Raw genomic sequence first — 13370 nt, 5'->3', positions numbered from 1 at the left:
CAACTTTTTGAGGCCTTCCCAAGAACCAGTTTTGATTTTTCTATAGAATCATCACAATTCAATTGTAACAATCAAATTTGTGTCGTAGCTTATTCCCTGCAAAAAAAGTATGCACATTTATAAATATATGTGAAATATCAAGATGTAGGCTTATGTTATAAGCTAAGCAAAAATAAATTATGAAGTGGGTAACATTTTTCATAAAAGTAGGCTGTTAATGGAGGCTATCACATTAATATAGCAGGAAATCCTTTGTTCTCAATGAGAAAAGAAAAAACGGATACCGAAGTGACTTGATATTATGCGTGTGCCTAAGAATATGCCATAATTATGTAGTATATAAATCTATGCACGCTGAGCATGATAAGGAGAAGGGTGAACTGAGGAAAAGATGTATCATAGGAAAAATCTGAGCTCTGTTAAAAATAGCTCCTAGTGGATTCCTAGGCATAAACTAAGAATTGCTCATAATATCCGGATTATACATCTTGCCTATAACACATACTTATTTGACAATCTTTCTCTAACAAAATTGGCCTCTCATTTCCATGATTTATTTTATATTTTTATCCTTTAAAGGGTTGATATTAACAAATCTGAACATTTCAATAAGTGCTGCCAAATTGCAAATGTAAAAAGAAGACTTGTGATCACATTCTCCTCTAGATAAAGACTCAGAGAGACAAACAATTCTATATATGTATATTCTTCTTTTCTTGGGACCATTTCTACATCTTTGTCTAATAGGCATCAAGACCGTACAGTTTCAGGTACTCATACTCTCACCCTTACCCCCGAATTACCCATCTTCTCAAACAGCCCCCAAAGATATTCCTGCACTTAAAAGAAACAAGTCTACAGTTTCTCCTGACTTTCTCCTTCGGCAGGATGCTCCAACCACCTCAGCAAACTGGCTGCAGACACACATAGACACCCAAAGACAGCTGCAAAACATCCACCTATTAATTTAAAGAGACATTTTAATTTTCAAGAAAGCCAAATAATCGTTACGATATGACATATAATCATCATTTTCCTTTTTATCTGTGGGGGAAAATGTTGAAGGTCACCTTTACCAAGACTTATCAAGATTTATCAAGGCCAACACGATAAATTTTCGAACAATGAAATATTTATGTAGATTTAAATTGTTGTGCACACACTGCTGCTGGCCAGATGACTTCTTTATCAGAGAGAAGATTAAGTATTTTAGGTACTGACAATGTAATACATAGCTTGTAGCCCAAGGAAATCAACACTGTTCATGAAAATATTTGGCAACATGATTCAGATAGTTCAAGGAAAGAAGGCAAAAGATAGGGAAACAGGAGTAGATACCAAATGAGGGAGGATCAGAATAAGAAACTGGGGAGACGCTAAAGTGGTTTTTGTTAGGGGCGCCTGGGTGGCTCAGTTGGTTAAGCGTCCGACTTCGGTTCGGGTCATGATCTAATGGTTCGTGGGTTCGAGTCCCGCATCGGGCTCTGTGCTGACAGCCAGCTCAGAGCCTGGAGACTGTTTCAGATTCTGTGTCTCTCTGTCTCTCTGACCCTCCCCTGCTCACGCTGTCTCTCTCTCTCTCAGAAATAAATTTTTTTAAAAAAATTAAATAAAGTGGTTTTCGTTAGTTCAGGATAACAATAGCAGTAGCACTGATAGCAATGATAATAGTGGAAACTAAGAAGATAGGCCATGTGCTAAATGATTGAAATGTGTATTCTCATTTGAACTTCGTAGTAGTACCACTTCACTTAATAATAAATCTTGTTAGTATCTCATTTCATAGACAGGAAGTAGGCTGAGAGAAGTTAGGTCACTTGTCCAGGATCAGGAGCTAACAAATAGCAGATACTTGATTCAAATTCCAGTTGGTGTCATTCCAGAGCTAAAACCTTTATCCACTGTAAATACTGCCCTCAAACTGTGAGGAGTAGAATTCAAGGAGGCAAAAGCAGCCCAAGAATTCAAAACTTCTTTGCTCATTTGCTTTGTTTCTTAAAGCCCACATATGAATGAAATCTTAAGGTATTTGTCTTTCTCTGACCGAATTTTTCACTTAGAATTATACCCTCTAAATCCATCCACATTGTTGCAAATGGCAAGATTTCATTCTTATTATGGCTGAGTAATATTCCATCACACACACACACACACACACACACACACACACACACCACATCTGCTTTATCCATTCGTCTATCAATGGACATGGGCTGCTTCCGTAATTCAGCGACTGTAAATAGTGCTGCAATAAACATAGGGGATGCAATAAACATAGGGGATGCAATAAACATAGGGGATGCAATAAACATAGGGGATATATCCTTTCAATTTAGTGTCTCCATATTCTTTGAGTAAATACTCAGTAAAGGATCATATTATATGATCACATCATAATTCTGGATCATATCATATCATATGATCATATATGGATCATATCATAATTCTATATTTAATTTTTTGAGGAACCTCCATACTGTTTTCCACAGTGGCTTCACCAGTTTGTGTTCCCGCTAAGAGCGCACAAGGCTTTCGTTCTCTCCACATTTTTGCCAACATCTATTATTCCTTTTTGTTGTTGTTTTTTGTTTTTTATTTTAGCCATTCTGACAGGCGTGAGGCGATAATCTCATTGTGGTTTCTCTGATGATGAGTGATGTTGAGCATCTTCTCATGTCTGTTCGCCATCTGGATGTTTTTTTGGAGAAATAGCTGTTCATATCTTCTGCCCGTTTTTTAGCTGGGTTATTTGTTTTTTGGGTGTTGAGCTGTATAAGTTCTTTATATACTTTTGATACTAACCCTTTATTATATATGTCACTTGCAAATATCTTCTCCCATTCAGTAGTTTGTTTTTTTAGTTTTTTTAACGATTTCCTCTGCTGTGCAGAAGCTTTTTATTTTGATGTAGTCTCAATATTTTTGCTTTTGTTTCCCTTGCCTCGGGAGACATATGTAGAAAAAATGTTATGGCCGATGTCAGGGAAATTACTACCTGTGCTCTTTTCTAGGATTTTTATGGTTTTAGGTCTCACATTTAGGGCCTTATTCCATTTTGAGTTCATTTTTGTCTGTGGTCAAAGAAAGTCGCCCAGTTTCATTCTTTTATATGTTTTACTGTCCCTTTAAGTCAGTGTTTCTTGAAGCATGGACTACTGACTAAAATCATAAGAATTGTGAATTTCTACAAAACATTATATTTTGAATTCTCTCCTTGGTTGAGTAATTCATAAATTCCAGAGGTCTTGGGGCACCTGGGTGACTCATTCAGTTAAGCATCTGACTTTAGCTCAGGTCATTATCTCATGGTTCCTGAGTTTGAGTCTTCCGTCGGGCTCTGTGCTGACAGTTCAGAGCCTGGAGCTTTGTTTGGATTCTGACTTTGTCTCTCTCTCTCTCTCTCTCTCTCTCTCTGTCCCTCCCCCAGTGACACCCTCTCTCTCTCTCTCAAATATAAATAATAAACATTAATTATTTTTAATTTAAAAAAAGAGGGGCACCTGGGTGGCTTAGTCAGTTAAGCTTCCGACTTCAGTTCAAGTCATGATCTCACAGTCTGTGAGTTCGAGCCCCGTGTCAGACTTTGTGCTGACAGCTCAGAGCCTGGAGCCTGCTTGAGATTCTCTGTCATTTCTTCTCTGCCCCTCCCCTGGTCATGCTGTCTCTCTGTCTCTCAATAATAAATAAAAGTTTAAAAATTTTTTTTAAAATTAAAAATAAGAAAATCCAGAGGTCTTTGAACATTAAAGATTGAGAAACAATTCTGGAAGCACAGTTTCATACAAATTCTGTATTCATGTAAAAGCTTTATTAAGGAGTCTCCACTCCCTAGAATCTAAACATGAAAAGGTTTTTCCTTTTTCTGATCCCTCTCCCCAACCACCATATACCAAATATCCTTTTCCTGTACCTTAATGATATGTCTAGTAGATATCAAGTTCCTGAAGCCTTGAATTATTAAAAAGCAGTCCCAGTTCAGCTTAAAACTTGAATCTTACCAGTTTTAACCTTTCCTCTTCTTTACAAAGGCCTGAGTCAGGGCTTAGAGGCCAGAATTGCCCATCTTTTGTTCATCCTTCATCCCCAACACTAGAATGGAAAGAAGGGCATAAACGGTCTGTGTTCTCCTCCTTGGTGGCTGTAGGGGAGAGGAAGGACAGGAAAAGTTAACCAGTCTTCGTTACCTCACTGGGCCCCTGGTCACAGATCTTTCCTGTTGGTTTTGTGCATCTCTGGCTAATACCATGAAGCCTATATGACAGTCCTTGACTGATGACTCTCATGATGTGTGTGTGGCTGTCCTAAAGAGGGTCTGGGGCGCCTCCGCATTGCATCGTCCTCTGGATCCCTGACTCAGCCCTGCCTGATATCTTCCAGTCCCTCAACTCCTTGTAACCTGTAGTTGGCTCCTTCTGGGGTCCTGGGACCCTGGCAAGGACAGGAGGGCCCAGCTTCTTCCTGTGATAAGCACTCACTCCCCAAGGGCACCACAAAACCTTGCCACAACTAATGGCAGGAGGTCAGGCTGCGGCCAGCTGTGCTACTGCCGAAACACACTGGCTTCCTATTTCCCCCGGCGAGCTAGACCCAGGGAGAGACGAGCAAGCCATTGCCTGAATAGACACTCCAGGAGAGATTGAGATGCCAGTTTTTCCTTGTAGAACTCCCCCCTCCCCCATTTTACAAAGGATTTTCTCAGCATCTCCTTCACTTGACTTAGGGAGGTGGTAGTGCTGGTAAGCAATCCTTCATCTCTCCCTCTGGTATTCCTAATTAGCACAAAAACTGTACTGCCCTGACTTCCTGGCTTTTTCACCACCTATTCCTAATGTTCTTTCTGTATAGGCCATGGGGTTAGAGCCCCAAGTGGTTGGTAACAGATATGGTCCTAATACCTCTTAGTAAGTCCTAGAAGGCAGGGGTTGCTATAATTTTCTGTAAGCTCTCTTCAGAAAGTGGGTGGTGGAAACTCTTGTCTTCATCTTTGTTTGGGTTTTAAATATAACACTGAGACAATAGAAGCTGCCTCCTAACTCATTGCCTTTTTGGGTCCAGCATAACATGATCCTCCACGGAGCAAAATAACTACATTTAGATTTCTCCGAGCAAAAGCAAAATTTTGACTAGAGACTACTTTTTTGTTCCCTGGTTTGGGAAAAAAAAATATATCCAGCAGGGAAGAATTCTTTTTGTTCTTTTTATCTACATTGATTTGGTGCCACAGTGTAGAAGTCAGTGTTCTGTTAAGAGACTTCCAAGGTCAGATCCCTCAACTAGCTCCTGGGCTGCCCTAACAAGCCCTGTTAGGTGGCCCTCGGTGAAAAGGCAACTTGCTCTTTGTTTGAGGTTATTTAGTCTCGGTGTAAATACTGACAGCAAGAGAAGGTGAGACGAGAGGCCTGTTCACAGAATTACATATTTCTCACCTGAGATCAGGGCCATTAACTGTGGTGTCTGAGGTCTGCCGACCTCGTCTCGTCCCCACAGCCGGCTTCGCACGATAGGATATCATCGAACATTCGAGGAGCCCCTGATGAAAACTGTTATGGGAAAGGTAGAAAAAAAATGGGAAAAAAATTCCAGGCATCCATAAATATCTTTCAAAGGAAGTTCTCTGACTCATTTGCACTATGATCTTTCCTCTGCTGGTCCCCACAGTCTTGACATCCATGCTTGTAATCAGACCTCCACCGTGACTCTGAGAAATCATGTCATCTGTTTATAAACAGCAGAGAGCAATTTTGAAATGTTCCCATTGTGGGAACAGGACAAACATTTTGTGACAGAAGCTCCCTGAAGCTTTGTTCTCTTCGGACTAGTTATCACAAATAGTTTATCTGGATGCATGTATCAGCCAGTTAATAGCACCCTCTAGCTTCTCTAAAGGCTGTTTCCTGCAAAAATTTCAGTGAACCATTACCAGAAAAAAAGGAAACTTGGTATTTTCACCATGGTGCTCATAGAAATAGAAATAGAGAGTTATCAAACAGATATGTGGTGACTAGAGCTATATGAAGTGATACTCCATTCTGGTGCTCTAAAAACACAAGATCCCAAACCCCATTAGCCAACAAGCTCTGACTGACAGTCTCATTTGCAGCTCGCGATAAAATATGATGGTGTGAGCCCTCAATTTCATCAGGATCTCAGCTTTCTCTATTCAACTGTGACTCGCAAAGGTCAGAAGTGAAAGAATTGGTGTGTGTGTGTGTGATCCAGAAAGTCAGATTAAATGTATGCTCTTTGAACTCCAAAGGAACTGTAATATCTCCAAATTGTGTTTGCTCTTACCCTTCTTAGAAAATCTTAGAGGTCACCTAGTCCAAGCTTTCAGTGAAAGTGCCATCTCCTTGAACGCATCTAACAGGAACAGAGTCTGCTTAGGTATTAAGAAGCTCCGAGTTAAAATATTGGTTTGTACCGAGCTCATAACTAGTTCTCTTTTTTTTTTAAATATTTTTATTTATTTCTAGGAGAGAGAGAGAGAGAGACAGCGTGAGCAGGGGAGGGGCAGAGAGAGAGGGAGACACAGACTCTGAAATAGGCTCCAGGCTCCGAGCTGGCAGTCAGCACAGAGCCCGACGCGGGGCTCGAACCCACGAACCGCGAGATCATGACCTAAGCGAAAGTCGGACGCTTAACCAACTAAGCCACCCAGGCACCCCATAACTAGTTCTTTATAACTACTTCCCCATCTTCCTCTGATGCCATTAACCCTAGTATTCCCCTGTGTGATTACCCACAAAATATTTGAAGTTAGCTATTTTGGTGGCTGTTGATAATCATATTGGGCTTTTCAGTTTGGTAGAAGCAAGGAGAGAGCTAACAATTTGTCACTAAATGGACATAAGATATAAACACACTGGTTGGTTAGCAGATATTTAAAATACATTTTGTTTTATAATACATACAAATTTGAAAACTATATTTGACCCTAAAATATATACAAATTTGAAAACAACAGATTCACGAACTCATAGAATTGGAACGCCCTTTAGAAATCAGATAGAACAGGTTTGCACTTACTTCTAGCATTTCTCTGGAGCCTGAGTGATGCGAGACATTCCAGGCTCTGGATAGGAACCTTGACTGCACAGGGTGATTCACTCCAGTTTTGGAACAACTCTGATTGCTGGAGAATTCTCCCTAATATTGGGCAAGACAGTTTCTTTCTATAATTTTCATATCAAAGATTTAGTTTGTTCATTTTGGGGCAAACCAAAGCAAGTCTGTGTCCTCTGGTACAAGACACTTTTTAATCTTCATGGCAGCTATTGTAATGACTGATTTTAGTAAAATTTAATGATCCAGACAGGAAAAAGTAATGTCTGGCTATTTACACCACTGGGGTAGAATTATACTTCTTGTATGATTCTGTATATAGAATTCTGCATATAATCCAAGTCTCTTTTTATTGAAATGAGGCAACAGACACCTAGAGAGAGGAGACTATTATCTAAGATTACAACGCTGATTACCAGTTCGACTGAGCCTGGCACTTCACTTACCGGGTGTAATCAAAGTCTTATCTCTGGGCCTTCTGATGAAAGTTAACTTGAAATGTGTTTGTTCAATTAATAACTACAGTGTACACATATTCTCATGTCTGGATATTGGCAAAGTTTCAAATAAAACATAAGAAATGAGTCACATTGTGAAATTTCAAAAATGAGAAAACGTGGTCTAAGAGCACTGACTACGGAGATTGAGTTCTGTTTTCTTTAGGAACTGGTAGTGAAGCACTACTTATGTTGCCTGTTTTGGCCTTACCTTTCTTAATGGAAGTTGTGGTTGATTCTGAGACTGTCCCTAGGCTCAGTAGGAAAAAGCACCATAGATGTGGAAGACGGCGGCAGTGGGGTGGGGGGAGACAGGGAAAGGGGAGAGAGGGTTGTTTCCAGCGTACCTGGCATTTTTCCTCATTGGATAATATAGATTGTAAGTTTCCCACAACATCAGAGCATGCGTCATACCTTTCTCAGGTCTGATATGTTTCTTTCTTCAATGTGGAGCAATGAACATTATCATCTCTGTAATTATGCCCCAATCTTATCTGAGCTCTCAAGAGACGTTTTAATCTGAAAGAAATCTAAAAGGCTAATATAAGATGTAAAATCTAGAACAAAGCAGTGGTCTACAGTATAGAGCGCACCCGGGTGGCTCAGTCTTTAAGCATTTGACTTCAGCTCAGGTCATGATCTCATGGTTCATGAGTTCCAGCCCCGCGGAGGATGAGCTCAAACCCCGCATCTGGTGAGCATGAACCCTGCATCTGGTGAGGCCCACTTCTCTCTCCCAATCTCTCTACTCCTCCTGGGATTGGGTCTCTCTCTGCCCTTTGCTCACTTGCACCCTCTCTCCCTCAAACAATAAACACATCCATACAAACATACATACATACATACATACATACATACATACATAAAATGCACATTATAGTTAAGAATCTATAGTTAGAACAGCCTTTTAACCATTGAGAACATGATGGTTATCGGAGGGGAGGTGGGTAGCAGCATAGGTGAAATGGGTGGTGAGATAAAGAATGCACTTGTTATGATGAGCACAGGGTGATGTAAGTGTTGAATCACTATATTGTGCCCCTGAAACTAATATTACACTGTATGTTAACTAATTGAATTTTAGTAAAAACTGTAAAACTCCACCCTATAATCATTTTGACTGATATTAGTCCTTACTTAGGTTATTAATTTAAATGTACCTTAAAATTTAAAATAAAACTTTTAAAATAATATTAAATAGCCCTTGCTAGTTTTCACTAAGTGATGATAGACCATTATGTCTAATTCATTTTCATTTCTTCCGAAGTTTTATTATGAGAATTTTCAAACATACCTATCAGCAAACATATCACTGATATTTTATTATGTTTATTTATAATTACTATATACTATATGGTATATCTTGATTATATTTCTTTAATTTTAATCTATTCCATTCGTCAACATCGGGCTCTCATCATTTTTGCTACTTTCAAGTTGTAGCACATTTTTTTGTATGTTTGTTCGTTTGTTTGTGATTTCAGGGCACAGAAATATAAAGGACACAATCACATAAGAACGTCACAATCAGGATACTGGACAAGCGCTGGAAGACAAATCTAACCCTGTGACAGTTTTTATAGTTGTTTTTTTTTTTTATAACACAACCACACCCATTCATTTACTGCAAAGCCTAACTTGTTTATTCTCTGGCCCTCTACAAAATAATCATGGCTGTAGTTGTACACTTCTACAGATGTCCTTTATCAAATCAAGAAATTACCCTTCTATTCATACTGAAAGTTCTATCCTGAATTTGGTCAAATGCATTTCCTACATCTAATGGGATCTCCTTTTCCCCAATAATTGTTGATGGCATAAATTGCACTTATTGGCCCTTAAATGTTGAAATAGTCTTGCATTCTGGGAAAAACTGCATGATTTATTATCAATTGTACATATTGCTCTATTTAATTTACTAATATTTCTTGAGGATTTTTGTGCATATTCATATAGGTTATTAGTGTGTAGTTTTGGATTGCATTCTTTTTGCCAGACTTTTTATCAGGATAATGCTAACCTCTTAAATGTTTCTTCCTCTTGTATTTTACGTGTTTATTACCTGTGTTTTTAGCACTTTTATTATTTCTTCTTTAAACGTTTGGTAGAATTCACCATAAAGAAACTGGACCTGAATTTTTCTTTGTTGGAAGGATTTAACTATGAATTTATACTTTAATAGTAAGTATAGGACAGTACAGGTTACTCAGTGTACTAATTTTTTGTTTTTGTTTTTGTTTTACTTTGTTTGTTCTTCAGTGAGATTAGAAGTTTGTGTCTTTCAGGGAAAATAGCCAATTAATTTTGTGTTGTGACATTTATGGGTATCAAGTTGTTCCTTTCATTCACTTATCCTTATAATGTCATAAGATCCGTAGTGATGCCACTTCTATTTCTGACATTGATTATTTATATCTTCTCCATTTTTTTTTTTTCTTGAACAATCTGGCTAGAGTTTTATCAATTGTACTGACCATTTCAGAGAACTATCTTCCATCTTCATGGATTTTTCTCAGGGTTTATGTTTTAAAATCTGACTTCTGCCCTTATCTTGTTTATTTTCTTCTGCTTCTTTGGGGCTTGATTTACTTTTCTTTTCATTGTGTCATAATGGAAGCTGAAATCACTGAGACATTCATTCTTTTTTAATAAAGACTTTAAACCTATAAATTCCACTCTATGTACTTTATAAGCTGCATCACAGATATTTTTAGGTGTATTTTTAATTTCAATCATTTCAAAATATTCTCTAATTATTCTGTAAATTCCTCTTTGATCAAGAGTTCCTAGAAGGACGTTGTTGAATTGCAAAATATTTGGAGATTTTCAAAATACACTTCATTATTGATTTGTTGTTTATTATATTGCATAGAACACATTTTGTATGATTTTAGCCTGTATAAATATATATGCTTCATGTTAATATAGCCCATGAGATAGTCTCTCTTGATAAACATTACACATGCACTTGAAAAAAACATGTATTTGCTACTTTCAGGTTGTTGATAGTGTTGTTCAGAATTTCTATATTCCTACCAAACTTCTGCCTACCGGTTCTACACAGAGGAATACTAAGGTCTCTATCTAGCTATATTTGTACCTTTCTCTCTTTTTTGTTACAATTCTGATTAGGGCATCTTGCATTATAAGGTTATTTTAGGATTGTTGTGTCTTCTCAGTGAGTTCACCTTTTCATCCTTATGTTAGTTATATCCTACTACGTACCTGGTAACATTCTTTCTTCTGAAATATATCTAGCCATATTAATATAGACAACTGAGCTTCCTTTTTTCTTAGTTTTCTTTTCATTAGTATTTCATGGTGTCTTTATTATCTTTTACTTTTAACCTGTTGATAAATTGTAATACAGATGTGTTTTGCATTTTTATATATGACAATCTTTGCCTTTTAATTGGTGTGTTTAGACCATACACTTCATTCAATGTAATTATTAATATTGATGGATTTGAAATCCACCCCATTTTCTTCCTATTGACTCTATCTATTCTTTGTTGCATTTTTCCCTTTTTTTCTGCCTGTTGCCAAATTCAGTGTCTTTAATAATTTTATGTTTATTTCCTTTTCTGGCTCTTCATTTATACATTTAAAAATATTTTGGGGCATCTGGCTGGCTCAGTTAGTGGAGTGTGAGATCTTGATCTCAGGATTGTGAGTCCGAGCCCTACACAGGGTGTAGNAGAATGCCCTAGAATTTACAATATAAAATTTTAATCTATCATAGTCTAACTTCAAATAATATTTATTCTGTTTTACATGTAGTGTAAGAATCTTATGATAATGTTATTTCTAATTCCTCTCATTTTCTGTGCTAATGTCATCATACATTTTACTTTTACGTATGTTATATGTGTGATAAACCATAATACATTGCTACTCTTTTTCCTTTAGGCCATCAATGATCTGTTAGAGCAATTCAAAAAGAAAATATCTTTTTTTTTTAAGTTTATTTATTCATTTTGGGGGGAGGGCCGGAAAAAGAGAGGGAGAGAGAGGGAGAGAGAGGGGTAGAGAGAATCCCAAGCAGGCTCCGATGCAGGGCTCAAACTCACAAATCATGAGATTATGACCTGAGCCCAAACCAAGAGTCAGAGCTTAATCAACTAAGCCACCCAGGCGCCCCAGAAAAAGTATCTTTTATGTTTATTTTTTTAACCATTCCTGGATATCTTTTATCATTTCCTTTTATAAACTAATTTTTGGTCAGTATCATAAACCTTCTGCCTAACATATATCCCTTCAGCATTTCTTGTAGCATGGGTCTCATGGCAATAAAGTGTCTTGAGTTTTTGGTTGTCTGAGTAAAGGTCTTTCAGATGCCTTCTATTTGTGCCATATGGAGAGTTCTGGATACTTTAATTCTTTCAGCACTATAATAATGTCACTCTGTCTTACATGGTTTCAGACAACAAGTTTGATCATCAGTTTTCTGTTTCTTCCTTTGAATGTAATATGTCTTTTATTTCCACTGCACCCACACTCCTGATGCCTTCAGTATTTTTTATTTTTTCTAAAAGGAATTTTAAAAAGAATTTGCAGAATAATTAGAAAATATTTTAAAATGATTGAAAATAAAAATACATCTAAAAATATGTGTTGCAGCTTATAAAGTACATAGAGTGGAATTTATAGGTTTAAAGGCTTTATTAAAAATGAATAAAGGTCTCTTGGGGTGCCTGGGTGGCTCAGTCGGTTAAGCATCTGACTTCAGCTCAGGTCACGATCTCACGGTTCGTGGGTTCAAGCCCCGCATCAGGCTCTGTGCTGACAGCCAGCTCAGGGCTTGGAGGCTGTTTCGGATTCTGTGTCTCCCTCTCTCTCTGACCCTCCTCTTCTCGCTCTGTATCTCTCTCTCAGAAATAAATAAAACATTAAAAAAAAATTTTTAATGAATAAAGGTCTCTTATACATCATATAAGGGCATACATGTGTGTATTTGGTGAGGGGATTTATTCTGCCTGTGTAGAGGCTAGACAAAGATACATAGCATTGATGCCAGAAAATGGACATATTTTTTTCTGCTAGAACGTAATGCAGGAATTTGAGGCATTATAGTCAGGAGCTGAGGTGGGTTTTGCTTTCGTTGCCACAGTCAGTTTCAGAGCATCATTCACTCTGCTTTGGTTCATATTATGGACTACATGTCTGTGACCCCTCCAAATTCATATATTGAAATCCTAACCCTCATTGATTGCATTTGGAGGTGGGGCCTTTGGAATGCAATTAACATCATGAAGATCCTCATGAATGAGATAAATTCACGCACTTAAAGAAAAAGGCCAAAAGGCTCCTGGGCGGCTCCATCCATTAAACATCCTATTCTCAGTTTTAGCTCAGGTCATGATCTCACAGGTTTGTGAGTTCGAGCCCCAATCAGCTTGGTGCTGACAGCATGGAGTGTGCTTGGGATTCTCTCTCCTCCTCCTCCTCTCTCTGCCCGCCCCCCACCAAAATAAATAAATAAATAAATAAATAAATAAATAAATAAAATTTTTAAAAAGAATAGAGGTCAGAGAGCTAGCTTGCTCTCTTGCTGCCATGTAAGGACAGAAAGAGGTGTTAGCGTCTAGAACATGGAAGAGGGTTCTCACCCAAGCTTGACCATGCTGATACCATGATCATAAACTCGAAGCCTCCAAAAATATGAGAAATAAATTTTTATGGTTATAAGACAGCCAGTCTGTGATACTTTGTTATCGTGTCTTTGATGATTAAGGAGGATTATTCTCAGGATTCCGGCTCCACCCGCACCGTTTGCCCCCCTCCCAGCCCCCCCCCCCATACCTCTGGGTC

General features: G+C 38.0%; 1 protein-coding gene across 6 annotated transcripts in view; it reads left to right on the top strand.

Annotated features, from left to right (window-relative positions):
- The window catches only part of TRPC4 (transient receptor potential cation channel subfamily C member 4), a 137711-nt gene that overhangs the window by 84354 nt on the left and 39987 nt on the right, over nucleotides 1–13370 (top strand). The window lies entirely within an intron of this gene.

The sequence above is a fragment of the Crocuta crocuta genome, unplaced genomic scaffold, assembly GCF_008692635.1.
Source record: "Crocuta crocuta isolate KB4526 unplaced genomic scaffold, BGI_CrCroc_1.0 scaffold190, whole genome shotgun sequence".
Classification (NCBI taxonomy): domain Eukaryota; kingdom Metazoa; phylum Chordata; class Mammalia; order Carnivora; family Hyaenidae; genus Crocuta; species Crocuta crocuta.
The sequence above is the reverse complement of the archived record's forward strand: the minus strand, read 5'-3'. Positions and strand labels throughout refer to the sequence as shown.